General features: G+C 44.2%; 1 long non-coding RNA gene across 1 annotated transcript in view; it reads right to left on the reverse strand.

Moving 5' to 3' along the window:
- The window catches only part of LOC141096553 (uncharacterized), a 70,520-nt gene extending 65,897 nt beyond the window's left edge, over nt 1–4,623 (reverse strand). The window contains exon 1 of the long non-coding RNA XR_012233712.1: nt 4,360–4,623. This is a non-coding gene — a long non-coding RNA (uncharacterized lncRNA). The remainder of the gene's footprint in view (nt 1–4,359) is intronic.
- Nucleotides 4,624–17,249: the final 12,626 nt, after the last annotated feature.

A 17,249-nucleotide genomic window follows, 5' to 3' on the forward strand; every position in this document is an offset into this window, starting at 1 on the left:
GATTTCTGGCTCTCACAGACCTGTAACTTCTTCTTTAAGAGTCTCCTCTTTCCTCCACTCATTACCTGTAGTAATGGCACCTGTTTTAACTTGTTATCAGTATAAAAAGACACCTGTGCACACCCTCAAACAGTCTGACTCCAAACTCCACTATGGTGAAGACCAAAGAGCTGTCAAAGGACACCAGAAACAAAATTGTAGCCCTGCACCAGGCTGGGAAGACTGAATCTGCAATAGCCAACCAGCTTGGAGTGAAGAAATCAACTGTGGGAGCAATAATTAGAAAATGGAAGACATACAAGACCACTGATAATCTCCCTCGATCTGGTGCTCCACGCAAAATCCCACCCCGTGGGGTCAGAATGATCACAAGAACGGTGAGCAAAAATCCCAGAACCACGCGGGGGGACCTAGTGAATGAACTGCAGAGAGCTGGGACCAATGTAACAAGGCCTACCATAAGTAACACACTACGCCACCATGGACTCAGATCCTGCAGTGCCAGACGTGTCCCACTGCTTAAGCCTGTACATGTCCGGGCCCGTCTGAAGTTTGTTAGAGAGCATTTGGATGATCCAGAGGAGTTTTGGGAGAATGTCCTATGGTCTGATGAAACCAAACTGGAACTGTTTGGTAGAAACACAACTTGTCGTGTTTGGAGGAAAAAGAATACTGAGTTGCATCCATCAAACACCATACCTACTGTAAAGCATGGTGGTGGAAACATCATGCTTTGGGGCTGTTTCTCTGCAAAGGGGCCAGGATGACTGATCCGGGTACATGAAAGAATGAATGGGGCCATGTATCGTGAGATTTTGAGTGCAAACCTCCTTCCATCAGCAAGGGCATTGAAGATGAAACGTGGCTGGGTCTTTCAACATGACAATGATCCAAAGCACACCGCCAGGGCAACGAAGGAGTGGCTTCGTAAGAAGCATTTCAAGGTCCTGGAGTGGCCTAGCCAGTCTCCAGATCTCAACCCTATAGAAAACCTTTGGAGGGAGTTGAAAGTCCGTGTTGCCAAGCGAAAAGCCAAAACATCAGGAGATCTGCATGGAGGAATGGGCCAACATACCAACAACAGTGTGTGGCAACCTTGTGAAGACTTACAGAAAACGTTTGACCTCTGTCATTGCCAACAAAGGATATATCACAAAGTATTGAGATGAAATTTTGTTTCTGACCAAATACTTATTTTCCACCATAATATGCAAATAAAATGAAAAAAAAACCAGACAATGTGATTTTCTGGATTTTTTTTTCTCAGTTTGTCTCCCATAGTTGAGGTCTACCTATGATGTAAATTACAGACGCCTCTCATCTTTTTAAGTGGTGGAACTTGCACTATTGCTGACTGACTAAATACTTTTTTTCCCCACTGTATGCTCAGTAGAATATTGTCACTGTCCAATGTTCTTTTTAAAGCACAGTGACAGTGCGCTATCTCAAAGGATCTGCCGAGTCAGCAAAAGAACTCACTGTCAGTGAGCATTGTAAGGAGAAAATCTGACAAGCAGAGACCATCCCCAACCCCACAAGTGACAGCCATTTCTCCTTATAATGTGCACTGATGGTGCGTTCTTTTCAGCTAATTACTTCTCATCTGAGTCGGCGAGGAGGCGCATTGTCTCTGTGCACTGGGAAGAATATTGCACTGTGACAAAATCATACTGTGCATATATTGAAATTGACAATTGATGCGTGCTCAGTAGAGCAGGGACTAGCCCAGCCCCTGAAATAGAGGTCACTGATAACGCTTAGTTTCAGGGTGGGGACAGAGACTGCGACCGCAACCACTGCCCCTGATGACATTTCATTTGACATCCCATATACAATATCTTGCCTGCTCTTGCCGCTTACACGTAAAGAACATCTCTAGAATCCGCCCGTTTCTCACCATGGAAGCAACAAAAACCCTCACTGTAGCATTGATCCACTCCCGCCTGGATTACTACAACGCTCTATCAATTGGCCTCCCCGTTACTCGACTTTCCCCTCTCCAGTCCATACTTAATGCAGCGGCCAGGATCTGTACTAATCAGTACTCGGACACGTCCGCTCTTCGCCAGTCGTTACATTAGCAGCCCATTCATTATAGGATCCAATTCAGAGTACTTGTTTTCACCCACAAAGCTCTCCACAGTGCAGCACCCCCCTACATCTACTCCCTCATTTCTGTCTATCAGCCTAACCGACCGCTGCGCTCTGCAAACAACTTTCGACTAACCTCTGCACTAATCCGTACCTCCCTCTCTCAACTCCAAGACTTCTCCCGTGCTGCGCCAATCCTCTGGAATGCTCTACCCCAAGAAATTAGGACTATCCACAATTTGCATAGTTTCAGGCGCTCCCTCAAAACACATTTGTTCAGAGCGGCCTATCACGTTCACTAATCAACTAATTCACTAAAGGGGGTTTTACACATAGCGATATCGCTAAAACGTCAGTGATTTTGTGATGTTATAGCGATATTGCTAGCGATATCGCTATGTGTGATACTTACCTCTGACCGGCTCCCCCGCTGTCCGTCGCTGATCGCGCGAGATCGGGCGACTCCATTTCTCGTCGTCTGCTTCCTGCTGGGCTTCCTGCTGTGTGAGACGAGCGGCGCGTGGAGGCGGGCGGGAGGACGTCAGGATCGCTGTGTGTGAAAGGTGAGTATCGTGCGCTGCGTCGCTGATGCATCGCTGTGAGATCTTTCTGTGTGAAAGCGCACTAGCGATCATTTAGCGATGCACCAGCGATCCTGACCGGGTCGTATCGCTGGTCGGATCGCTGGTGCATCGCTAAATGTAAAAGGGCCTTTAGCGGGGCGCTTAGAAACCCGCTGTTTACCTTGGTTACAAGCTTCTGATCGCTGGTCTCCTGCCTGCCACACGCAGCGATGCGGGCTGGCCAGCGGGAGACCAGCGACCAAAAAAATGTCCTGGCCATTCCAGCATGACCGGGCGGGGGGGAGGCGGTCGCTGATACCTGTCACACACAGCGATCTTGCTGGTGAGATTGCTGTTGCGTCACAAAACTTGTGACTCAGCAGTGATCTCGCTAGCGAGATCGCTGTGTGTGATGGGGGCTTAAGTGAGATTACTTTAATTTTATTTTAAAATTTTTATTTCTTTCTTTGTCGTTAGAGTTGTGATTGGGCTTAGGCTTATTGCTAGGGTTGGGGTTATGTTTTCTTCAAAAGTTAAAAAAGACGACGATATGATGACTAGTGTTGATTACAAGTGCTCTCTACTCAAGTTTGCATCAGGGTGCTCGGGTATATACTGAGTATCGCGGGTGCTCAAGTACATGCTTGAGTCTCTGCTCTGCATGTTTTGAGGCTGTCAGACAGACAAAGAAAACATACTGGGATTGTCTGCCATGCAAAAGCAATCCCTGCATGTGTTTTTTAGGTGTCTGATAGCCACAAACCATGAGAGGCTAGGACTAAAGCCATATAATGTCCCCATTCCTGGTATAATGTTCCCCATCATGGTCCCCTTCCTAGTATAATGTCCCTCATCCTGTGCCCATTACAATATTAATGTCCTCCATCCTGGGTCCCTTCCTGGTATAATGTCCCCTGCCCTGGGCCACTTTCTGTAATAATGTACCCTATCCTTGCCCTTTCCTGTAACAATGTCCCACATTCTGGTGTAATTCCCCCCATCTTTAACCCCTTCCTGCCTTCCTAGTATACTGTCCCCCATCATGAGCACTTTTCTGGTGTTAACAGGTGCGGGAATGCAGCGACTCAGAGAATGCAGGCTCAGTGGTAAAATAAATCAAGTTGTTATTTATTAACCATTTACAGGTTTAGCAAGGCAAGGTTCAATATCAAGAAATGACAATTCATATTTTGATGACAAAACTAACAATACCGCGTGATCCCTGCACTCTCTCTTTTGTCCTAGTGGTTACCACCTGGTCTTGATTCTGACCCTTGTGCCATGAACACTGCTCTATGAAATAATAAACCCAGCACTACCGCACTGAGAAGTGCGAAACCAATAAACTAATCGTCGACTATATATCCCTAACTTTCTCTGGTTCAAGTAACCACTGTCTGAGATTCACTAAACCTTGTGTGACTCAATTACACCCTTGCTGAGCTAAAAACATATACTGGACACAACTATCACTATAACATCAATATTCACATAAAGCTCTGTTATAAGTTTATACTAGAAGCTCTGTTATAAGTTTATACTAGAATTCTATGGAGCCTGATGACGTGGGTCAGAAATTAAGACAGACACGGTCTATCACAGTTCAAGATGTATATATCTTATTGCAGAAATATGCACTTCAGCTGACAGATGTAAAGCAGACAATAAGACAGTCTCAGTAGTATGCACAAGTAATGGTACAGACCGAGGGTGCGAATACCAGTCCAGCAATGCGGAATCCAGGACCCAGAGCCCAGGCCTAATGGAGAGCAGACCGTAGCAGAGGTGGGTGCAGAGCAGGTATAGCAGCAGAGTCCTTCCGTGGTACGTAGATACGGGAACAAGTGGGGTATCCTGAAGAGTAGAAGGGGCAAACAGGTTGCTAGTCCTTCCAGCTTGGCAGCAAGTAAAGAACAAGATACACAAGCAAGGCATAGTGTGCAGTGTTCCCTTATGTATACAGCAAACAGGAAACAAGGAGTCTCAGACAGGAAACAAGATGGCCTCGTGAAGCCAGCAACTCCATCTTGGTTAAGGGCAGAATCCATCAGAAGTAAGGGCAAGAGCAGACAAAACATATACAATCCCAGTCCTTACATTACTCTCCTCTTTAAAGATGTCCTCTGGATGATCTTACATCTGGTTTATTGGGGTATCTGCTGTGGAACTGTCTGATCAGACGAGGAGCGTGAATATTCTCCATAGGTTCCCAGGAATTCTCTTCAGACGAGTATCCTTGCCATTTTACCAGATACTGGAGTCGTCCCCAACGGATCCGAGAATTAATGATCTTCTCCACGATGAATTCCTCCTGCCTGTCAATGAGAATTGGACCAGGAGGAGCAGAGGTGCGCCCAGAGGAAGGATTTGCCACTAACGGTTTAAGCAGAGAGACGTGAAAAACAGGATGTATGATTAAAGAGCTAGGCAACTTGAGTCGACAGACTACAGAACTCACTATGCTGCTGATATTGTATGGACCAACATATTTCTGCCCCAGTTCTAATATTGGAACCTTGAGTTTCAAGTTCTTCGTTGAAAGCCAAACCATGTCTCCTACATTGTATGTGGGTACTGGTTTACGGAATCTGTCTGCTGCCAGTGTCTGCTTCGGAACTTCCAGATTCTCCTGGAGAGATGAAGTGCGGTCGGCTACCGCAGGCACAGACATGTTTATCAGAAGTCGAGGAAGAGATTGCAATAGTCCAGTAGATAAGGAGCGAGGAACTTTTGATCTGGCACATACCTCACATGATAACACATACAGTCGAACGTCTTTCCGGAAAGTCGGCCACCAAAAGAAGCGAGACACAAATTCTTGAGTTTTCTGAATTCCTCTATCACCGGCGATCTTAGAGTTATGCATTAGTTTCAATACCCTTAATTTTATTGTTTCCGGGACATACAGACGTTGTCTCTGAAACCAAAGGCCGTTTTTTAAGGTTAAATTTACCTGAGTAAATGGTTGAATCAGAAGTGAATCTGTGGCGTAGGCCTCTTTAATATCTTTTAATAGGTCTTGATTGTGCAGCACACTTACGGGGTTTCGCTCTGACAGTAGGGTCCTTGGAGGCGAAGCCGAGGTCACGTCATGCGAATGAATTAAGGACAGAGCGTCGGTCTTCCCATTGTGAGAGCCTGGTCTGATTGAAGTTAATTCTCGGGATCATGTCTGTGTACTTGGAAACTGCAATTCTTTTGCCCTCCAATCGATAGTGGGGTTCTGCCGCTGTAACCATGAAAACCCTAGAAGTATAGGAAATTTAGGGGAGGAAATTAGCAAGAACGACAGTTTTTCATAATGACCTGCTCCCATACGAATCTTCAGAGGGGTAGTTTGAGAGTCTACCGGCCCGGATACCAATGGGGACCCATCTATAGTCTTCGTCAACACTGGTGAATGTTTCTTCTGCGAGTGTATACCGTGTTTTTTAACAAATGCAATGTCCATGCAATTGCCGCTAGCCCCAGAATCAATCATGGCTGTACTAGTAATCCAACGGGATTGCACCCAGATTTCAATGGGAATAGTACAAAGTGTATCCTTTCCGGCTTCGCCTGAGACCGTCATAGTGGTACTTATTGAGAGAACCTCCTCACCCACAGATGACGATGCTTCTGAACTCGAGTCAGGGAAGTCTGTGGTTTCGCCTGCCACACCCTCCTACAAGTATTTAACTGAGAACCAACAGAAGATATATCAGAAAAGTCACATTCGATTACTGCAGCTGCGGATTTGAGATTTTTTCCAGGACAGACCGAAATGTAGTGACCCGATTTTCCGCAGTATAAGCATAAATTTTCTCGGAAACGATGTTCCTTGCGTGTGTCGATGGTACTCCTCCGAACCACATTAATCTGCATAGGTTCATCCTCTGACGAAGAAGACGACTTATTTTGAGTTTCCCTGGAGGAAGATGGGAGGAATATGGGGTTATTACGATTGGCCTCAGCGCACTTCTTCTGCCGGCGTTCCATGAGACGAATATCTATCCGGATACAATGATTTATAAAGTCAGTCAGGTTAGTAGGTGATTCACCCCGAGCCAGTTCATCTTTAATAGTAGCAGACAAACCCCTCCTGAACAGTGCATATTTTGCTGAGTCACACCATGTAGTGTCCAGCACCCACCTCCGAAATTCTATAGCATATTCCACAACAGGACGCTTTCCTTGGCAAAGTACTAATAATACAGTTTCTGCCGTGACATTTCCGTTAGGATCATCGAACATCTGACACATAGCAGCAATAAAGTCATTCAGAGAATTCAAACATGCATCATTGGTTTCAATTAGAGGATTTGTCCAGGCTAAAGCTTTGTTTGTCAGCAGCATTATCATGGTTAATACTTTATGACGATCAGTTGTGAACTGAGCCGCATGTGCAGAAAAATACAGCTGACATTGATTCAGAAAGCCACGAAATTTCTCTCTTTCTCCACCAAACCTGAATGGTGGGAATTTGGGGAAAACCGGATCTGGAGTTGGAGCTGGGACTGGAACCGCAGCTGCAGCTGTAGTCTCCACATTTGAGAGGCGAGAGGTTATAGCCTGGATGGAATTATCAGCTACATTTGCATTATGATTAGTTTGAGCCTCTAATGCCCCCAGCTTAGTCTTAATTGCTTGCAGCTCCCCATGCATTCCTGTGACATATGAGCACAGCTTTTCCATTCGTGTCTCCACCGTATCTGACCCAGTGAGCTCCATCTTTTGTGGCTTGTGTATTCTGTTTGAAGCTTATACTAGAATTCTATGGAGCCTGATGACGTGGGTCAGAAATTAAGACAGACACGGTATATCACAGTTCAAGATGTATATATATCTTATTGCAGAAATATGCACTTCAGCTGACAGATGCAAAGCAGACAATAAGACAGTCTCAGTAGTATGTACAAGTAATAGTACAGACTGAGGGTGCGAATACCAGTCCAGCAATGCGGAATTCAGGACCCAGAGCCCGGACCTAATGGAGAGCAGACCATAGCAGAGGTGGGTGCAGAGCAGGTATAGCAGCAAAGTCCTTCTGTGGTACGTAGATACGGGAGCAAGCGGGGTATCCCGAAGAGTAGAAGGGGCAAACAGGTTGCTAGTCCTTCCAGCTTGGCAGCAAGTAAAGAACAAGATACACAAGCAATGCATAGTGTTCAGAGTTCCCTTATGTATACAGCAAACAGGAAACAAGGAGTCTCAGACAGGAAACAAGATGGCCCCGTGAAGCCAGCAACTCCATCTTGGTTAAGGGCAGAATCCATCAGAAGTAAGGGCAAGAGCAGACAAAACATATACAATCCCAGTCCTTACAAGCACATGCTGCATATATTGATATATAAATATTTGTATAAATGTACACTAAACCATCATATCAAGGATACTCTGGACTGTCAGCCATCATTACCTGAGTAGAATCCGTAAGGGTCTCTTCCAGCCTGCTTCATCTTCTAATGGCAGTCACCACTCAATGCCCTAACTGAAGCATCACTACACACTCCTGCTAGACCGGAAGTCCCTCACTTTAGTCCGCAGACAGTTCCTTCTGTGACTGACCTACTTTTGTTGCCTTCAATCCTGAGAGACGACTCATGCTCTCCTCTGGTCACATGATCGAGGTTCTGTTCCTCAAACTGTGCATTCGCTCACACGATCGAGGTTGTGTTCCTCAAACTGGGCCTCTGTTCACATGATCAAGGTTCCATTCCTCAATACAGCCTCTGCTGTCTGTTATCTTAGCCATAAAAAGCAGGATCTCCTATCCTCCATAAAGGCTCTTCACTCCTTTCTTCATCCACTTCTGATGATGACCTTGTATTTTCAAACGCGCTTCTATAGGGTTTAGAAGTAACCCAGTGCAGGTCTCTCTTCCACAGGTGAATTATTACAAGTCTGGGCGACAACTGACTCCTGCCCAGGCCCCTGTGGTCTTTTACATTTTTCTGCTGCCTCACAGCAGGTCACATGTCACTGATCCATCCAGCTTCTGTCTTCTTCCTGTACATGTGCCCTTTCTTTTGGTGCTTATGTCTATTGCCTCTGACTGCTAGATAGCAGCATCTGCCCACAAATGCTTTGGCGTATATTCTGAGTACTTGAGTCATTTCACTCCTGTTTACCTACTTGGTATAATGACCCTCATTCTGGAATAATTACTTAGATCCTTGGCCCCTTCCTTGTGTAATGTCCCCTATCATGTGCCCCTTTCTGGTATAATGTCCATCCTGCAGTTTTTTTCAACACAAAATAAATGATTCTTCTTACCTTCCTCCACTCCCATGATATGGGCCTATAGCCTGCTGCTGACATTGGCTAGCCATGGGCAGCGCATAATGTCAATGCTATGTTCCGCATTTATCCAACTGTTGGAAGCCGGCTGGTCTCTGCCATGTATTACATTTCAGCTGAATGTGCATCCTCGAACACACATTTAATTGAAAATAGGCGCTGACATTGGCAAGCCCCTATCCCACACGGTCCTGGTTGCGGTCACTCCTTTCTGCGTCTGCGATGGTTACGCTACTACTTACTGTTACATTTATGGCATAATTCCAAACCACTGCCCTTTCGCACTACTCCAATCACTTACAGTGCAAAATGTGAAAAAACGTCATATGATCACAACCAAAGACGAAAATAAATTATTTAAATTTCTCTTCAATTTATTGGTTAATTTGAACTTATTGTAATTGATTTTATGCAACTGGAAAAATTCCATCAATGTAGAGATAGATTCCATTTTCAAATATGAATCCATTGACCTGAGAAAGCAAGAGTACATATGGATCGGCCTGAAGGAAATAAACAATTTTCATACAGAAAAGTTGTGTTCTTTTTATTCTTAAAACAATGGAACTGCTATCACCAAGGGATGTTTATTCATATTCGATGAAAGGGCTACTGTCACTTGTAATGATGTTTTTGATCCTTTATATTTGCATTGATATTCTGCAAAGAGCATTAATGAAAAATCATATCCCCAAGCTCACAATGCAAATTACAGCTATTTCAAGATGTTTGTATCAGCCAAAATTTAATATAAGCACAGTCAAAAAGTTGCCTGAAAGTATTCCAATGCACAGGGTGCGTATTCTTCTGAATATTAAACGTTGCTTTAGAACAACAACTATTCAAAATATTAAGTACATGACTGTGCTGAGAATCCAGCATTATAATCCCATTTATGGGTCATTTTTTTGACTGTGGTGAAACAAAATAAATCTCTACACACTGCTTATAAAAATTATAAAGATGAAAGTTAAAAATCTTTACTGATAGAAAATGCACAATTCGCTGAGAACAAAGTGACGTACAAATGGAAACCAAAATCATCGACCAACTGATGGCTGGATTGCAAATCACCCCAAAAATTAAAGTAAAAAAATTGAAATCACACGCAATGATGGAACATGCCCCTGTATACAATATACACTCTTGAATACTGTTTCTAACATAATACTTTTGTTTAATCTATTTGCATCTCTGTCAGTGATCACCTGGTAGCTGTAGAAACAGCACAAGTCACTTCCCCTGGCCTTGCCCCTTTCATGCCTGTGCAAGGATCTAGACTTACACAGGGGCCCATGGGTTGGAGCCACAGAGTCAGCTGCTGGCACATGGTGCTGGCTGGCAGGAGTGGTCATGTATCAGGATGACAGTCAATGTAAAAAATCAAAAGTTTAAAGAATGGTCAGGGAATGGGCCATAGTCAGAGAACAGGAATACCAATAAGCTAAATATGAAATGAAACCGCAAGACAGAACCAGAGCAGATGGACTTTTAACTGGCAGTGGAAGTCAGAGGTCCTGGATTTTAAATAGAACATATTAATTAAGTCCTTAACTTCCTGAACATTGAACTGTCTGCAGCATTATGTTACAGTGTGGATTTTTTTACTACATTGTTCCTCTATAGGTTTGGAGAAATTTTAACTCTAAAATAAAAAAAACGTGTTTTTTTGTAGTTGATGTGTTTTTTTTCCATTTCATTTGTAAAATATAAAATAAATGTCCAACTTTGGATACCATTTTAAGTTTTTTGGTGCTACTAGGTTCGCCATTCTACATGTTAAGGGGTTGTGGTTGTTCTTTGAATAAATATTATTATTTATTTTTAGAGCAACATTGATTCAATGGTGCTCTACCATGGAGGGGTTACATACAAAATTCAAATATAAATTACAATGATCAAACTAACAATGTCAGACTGGTAGGACCCTGCCCTCATGGGCTTACAGTGTACATGGAAGCAAACAGTAGATTGGGGGTTGCAGCAGTTCCAGTGCTGGTGAGGTGGAAGCGGGATTAATTCAGGCTGTAAACTTTCTTGAAGAAATCGTTTTTTCAGATTCCATATGAAGATTCTGAATGTGGCTGGTAATTGGATGTGTTGAAGCACAGAATTCAAGAGGATGGGGGACACTCAGGAGAAGTTTTGCAGGTGATTGGGTGAGGAACATATAAGTGTGGAAAAGAGGAGGCATTCAAAGAAGCAGAGAGTTTGTGTGAGTAGGTATTGAAAGATTATTTTGGAGATGTATGAAGGTAATAGATTATGGATGGCCTTGTAGGTCAATGTTAGTAGTTTGAGCTGGATTTGTTATGGATCTGGAAGCCAATGAAGGTATTTGTAAAGGGGAAAAGCAGAGAAGTAGCGAGAAGAGAGGTGCATTAACAGATGGATAAATTAAATTTGACATTCCTCTGTTGAACCTGACAGTACATAATAACAATTTGTAAATATATTAAATTAATTTGTTAATCATTTAGGCAAATTGACCATGTTTTGAAATACTGCTGTGGCATATTTATTGTGGTGCTCCCTGTTCTTTTTGCTCCCTCTCAGAATGTCCATCTAATGAATCCAGTAATGGTGAGGACTCGGAGAAGCTACTTCTAGCGGATCGAATCTCAGGGGCAGGTCTAAACAGTAGCAGGAATCCACTGATTATCCAAGTACAAGAGGATCTACAGATTGGACTGGGCTAGTCAGCTTGTGTCACCACCATCACAGAACACATTATGTGCATTTACGGAATGAAAATCAAAAGAATATGAGAGAGCACCAAAACATGCATGTTAGATCAATATCTAGGCTTTTTTTGTTTTAAAAAAATTAAAAAGTACACCAAATGAAAATTCGCTTTATTTAGAATGTTCAGTATTAAAAATTCTCATCTCACACAAAATCTGATTTTACAAATGTATAAACTTAAAATGCTTTACAGGTCTAATGTTCTATAACTTGACGTTAACTCTTTTTGAGTGAGTGGTTCCTTTTTTATAGCTCTATAGGTGCTGAAACTTCCTTTTCCTCAATTCCCTGCATGCAATGTTTCTGCCATTTTCTGATGGCTTCTCTGCCCCAAACTGAATGCCCACCTTTCTACACATTATCACACTATCTAACAAACTAGATCAAGATGTCAGAAAGTACATCGACCAATAAAAGGGTCACTGGGTTTTTGCCACCTAATCTGTGAGTAGCACACTGTAGCAAAGAGACCTGGATTTCAGGGATATATAATTTACTGGTCTGCTTGCTGTAGCTTTGATAAAATCACTATTTTATAAGCAAGAAATTATCATTAGAGGACTAATAAACCTGCTGCCAGGTAATCCTTCATTTTCAGAAGCTCTGTGTAACTACGCCCCCACCTCTGATTGGTAGATTTCTGACTATGCACAGTGTACACTGTAAGCTGTCAATCAGTGATGTGGGCAGGGTTATACAGAGTTTATCAATTAGAGAACTTGTAGATCTGCAGCAGATAAAACAGTGATTTTATCAAAACTTTAGCAAGCAGCCCAGGGCTGCCACCAGGAATTTCAGGGCCACATACTGGCAACATTTTTGGGACCCACTTGAGACTCCGCCCAGGCTCCACCCCAGCTCTGCTTCCACCCCTCGAACTTTCCACAGCCCCACCGCTCTCTCTTGGAAAAACTCCACTTCTCACCAATCACACATTAACAGTTCCTATCACCAGATCACACATATAGCCAGCAGCTTTTGTTTTTGCCAAAATATTTTTTAAGCCGCCACCATAACACTGTAGACACTTTTGGCCAGGCTCTACTCTACTGTAACCTATTAAACATTTATTAAAATAAGCAATACAATTTAGGTATATTTTTATCTATTTTTCAATTTTTAAAATGGCCAATAATATCACATACAAGGAACAAATACCGCCACACCATGTCCAGACCACATATTACCACCACAGTGACCAAATAATACCACATACAAGCAACAAATACCACAACACCATGACCAGAACACATATTACCACCACAGTGACCAAATAATATCACATACAAGGAGCAAATACCACAACACCATGACCAGAACACATATTACCACCACAGTGACCAAATAATATCACATACAAGGAACAAATGCCACCGCACCATGACCATACCACATATTACCACCACAAAATGACCAAATAATAGCACATACAAGGGACAAATACCGCCACACCATGTCCAGACCACATATTACCACCACATAGTGACTGAATACTACAATACTGTTCAGTAATAAAAAAAACAATACTATCACCATAAGTGCCATTATACACAGGAGATCTGTACTTAGTATGCAGTGTCTGTGCACAGGTAATACAGTGATCACCAGTGACATTATACTCAGGAGTAGAGATGAGCGACTTTTCCTTTTTTCGGGTCGAGTCGGGTTTCACGAAACCCGACTTTCTTAAAAGTCGGGTCGAACGAAATCGGCCGACTATAGGGAAAAATTGGGGTCCAACTGAAACACGAAACCCAATGCAAGTCAATGGGGAAGCAAGGTCTGTAGGGAGTGGAGGACAGTAAACACAGCTACAGTGCCCATTTCAATGCCAAAAACATCAATTTGTATTACTTAAGCTTGGCAACCTTAATTTACTTTATAATAATAGTTACGCATTGAAAACTGGGGGCTATTTGGCTCAAGTTGTGGGGGGTAGGGCTGGCGGCAGGTTTTCATGTGCCCTGGGCCAAAGAGTGTCAGTGCGCCCTTTTAACACATACCACAATTCATAATGCTCCGATACGGCACAGAAATATAGGTATAGTACAATGCAAAATACTTCACTGCTTACATGACATGACTGATATCTATTTTAAATTCTACAATAGCTCAAAAAACGGACAGTATATTACTCCATACAGTATTATGGCCACCACCTAGTGCGCCATACAGAATAATGAGCCCCATATATTTCTCCATACAGAATAATTGGTCCCATATAATGTTCCATAGAGTATATGATTAGCTCCACATAATGCTCCAGTATATGTTGGTCCCCAAAGATGATGCTCCACTGTCTTATAGGCCCAAATAATGCTCCATATATAATGGGCCCCATTTTTAATGCTCCAGTGTATAACGGCCCCCTAAATGCTGCTCCAGTGTCTGATGTCCCCCATTTGGAATGCTCCAGTATATGTTGGTCCCCATGGACGATGCTCTAATGTGCTATGGGCACAAATTATGCTCCATATATAATGGGCCCCATTTCTAATGCTCCAGTGTATAATGGGCCTTGTAAATGCTGCTCCAGTGTCTGATGTCCCCCCTTTGGAATGCACCAGTATATGTTGGTCCCCATGGACGATGCTCCAGTGTGTTATGGGCCCAAATTATGCTCCATATATAATGGGCCCCATTTCTAATGCTCCAGTGTATAATGGGCCCCATAAATGCTGCTCCAGTGTCTGAGGTCCCCCATTTGGAATGCTCCAGTATATGTTGGTCCCCATGGATGATGCTCCAGTGTGTTATGGGCTCAAATTATGCTCCATATATAATGGACCCCATTTCTAATGCTCCAGTGTATAATGAGCCCCGTAAATGCTGCCCCAGTGTCTGATGTCCCCCATTTGGAATGCTCCAGTATATGTTGGTCCCCATGGACGATGATCCAGTGTGTTATTGGCCCAAATTATGCTCCATATATAATGAGCCCCATTTCTAATGTTCCAGTGTATAATGGGCCCCATAAATGGTGCTCCAGTGTCTGATGTTCCCCATTTGGAATGCTCCAGTATATGATGGGCCAAATGGATGATGCTCCAGTGTATGATGGGCCCCATATATCATTCTCCAATGTATATTGCTCCCCAAAAAATGCTCCCAACATTTAAAAAAATTAAATACCTCTCCTTGCTGGGCACTGCTCTACTCTGGACTCCTCAGCATTGCCATTTTCAAGCTCTCTGCACTTGTATTGTTTCAGTAGAGGGCATACAGATGTGATGTCATCATGCTCTGTAACCTGAATGTCACTTTCAGGAAAGGCGGAAGACGTCACGGCAGTGGAGCAGGGAGAGGTAAGTATTGCAAGTGCTGTGTCCCAGAGCAAGCAGGGGGGACCCACTCATGGGCACCAGTACTGGCACAGAGCCCCTCATAGTACGCCAGTGTGTCTGATGGCGAGTGGGCCCCCCCACCGTCAGAGACACTTTAATGTACTATGAGAGGCCCTGTGCCAGTGCCGTCGCCCAAGGGTGGGCCCACACACCTCTTCAGGGCAACAGCACTTGCCCGGGTGCGGCAGGTGTTTCTCCCAGGCCTGGGGGGGCAGCCCATTTAGGGTAGTTTAAAAAATGGCATATGTTGATGCGTAGGCTGGACTTTCAGCTGCTGCAAATGGAGGAATTGGAGAAGTCAGAGGAGGAGGAAGACAAAACAACCCTTTTTTCTGGCAACCTATGTTATCAGGGGAGGGTGGGACAAAATCTTTGGAAACCCATGCAAGTGTTATTGTTTGAATCATAATCTATCAGTTTACCATGAATATGATAGGACCACTTGGTCCCTCCTTTTGTTCCCCATCCCCCTCCCCTCCCCTCCCTTTCCCTCTCCCAATCTCCCTACCCTTCCCCATCATTGTTAAAACCCTTCAATAAAATTATTTGAAAAAGGAAACCCATGCATGGTTCATTTTAATGAAGGTTAGATCATCAACATTTTGGGTCGACAGACGGGTCCTTTTTTCTGTCAGGATTGATCCAGTAGCACTGAAGACTCTTTCAGATAGCACACTACCAGCAGGCCAAGCGAGCTCCTGTAAGGCATATTGTGTCAATTCAGGCCAGGTGTCCAGTTTTAATCAAAGGGGAATGACCGGTAAGGGAGAACCTCGATATGGGAGGAAAATTAGTTTGTAACCATAGTTGACAACTGCTGTCTCCTGTCACTTGCAATCGATTCTGTATTAGCTGTCGTGTGCGTGGGACTTGAGAAATCAGACCACAACATGGTCAGGAAACCGCTGTCTCCAACGCCAGTTTGGCTGTGTGCACCACGAACACCTCTTTCATTTTGCCCACTACGGCTCGTGAGAGAACCAGCTCCGCTGATGTGAGCTGGCCAACCAGTAGTCATCATCCCTCATCATTTTGGCAATGCGGGGGTCCCTTTTTAGGATCCGCAAGGCATAGTCACACATGTGGGCCAATGTTCCAGGTGTCAATGCTGCACTATCAGTGGTGGGTGGAGGAGCACTTTCTGGCAAATCCACATCCCTCCAGTCATGCACAAATCCTGTACCTGACCTTGGCACACCCACATGTTCTCTTGCCCCATGAGAAGCATCCTCCTCCCCAAAATAATCATCCCTCTCATCCTCCTCCTCATCTTCCTCTTCTTCCTCCACCTCGTCCACGCCAGTTTCCTGACCAGACAATGGCTGACTGTCATCAAGGCTTCCCTCCTCCTCCTGTTGCTCCTCAGCTGCCGATGCCTGTTCCTTAATGTGCGTCAAAGTTTGCATGAGCAGACGCATAAGTGGTATGCTCATGCTTATGAAGGCGTCGTCTGTGCTTACCAGCTGTGTGCATTCCTCAAAACACTGAAGGACTTTACAGAGGTCTTTCAGCTTTGACCAATGCGCACCCGACAATTCCATGTCTGCCCTCAAACTGCCTGCCCGTGTATCCTCCCACAAATGCATTACAGCCTGCCTCTGTTCGCACAGCCTCTCAACCATGTGCATAGGGGAGTTCCATCTTGTAGCAACGTCTATGATTAGGTGATGCTTGGGGAGGTTGAGTGATCGCAGCTTCTGCATACGACTGGAGTGGACGTTTGAGCGACGGATGTGCGAGCACAGTCTTCACACCTTATGGAACAGGGCTGTTAACTCCGGATAATTATTTAGGAAGCATTGCACCACTAGGTTCAAGGTGTGAGCCAGGCAAGGTATGTGTGTGAGTTTTGAAAGGGCTATGGCTGCCACAAAATTCCACCCATTATCACTGACTACCTTGCCTGGCTCAAGATGTAGACTGCCCAGCCATGACTCAGTTTGTTGATGCAAGTAATCTACTGTCGCCCAAAGACATCATTTTTAAAACAGCCTGCTACCGCTTAGCACTAGCTGTTCGATAGTGGGACACCTTGTGTTCAACACTGACAGATGTGGATGGAGTGCTCGTGCGACTGTGCTCTGTGGACGAGCTTTCTCTTCTGGAGGAGGGTCAAACGCCTACAGCCAACTATTTCCTATACCGTGGGCTAGGCAGCACTGTTCCACCGCCGCTGTCCCCTGTGGAGCCTGCATCCACCACATTAACTCAGTGCGCAGTGATGGAC

This window comes from Dendrobates tinctorius, unplaced genomic scaffold, assembly GCF_039654945.1.
Source record: "Dendrobates tinctorius isolate UK_male_01 unplaced genomic scaffold, ASM3965494v1 ptg000075l, whole genome shotgun sequence".
NCBI classification, from domain to species: Eukaryota; Metazoa; Chordata; class Amphibia; order Anura; family Dendrobatidae; genus Dendrobates; species Dendrobates tinctorius.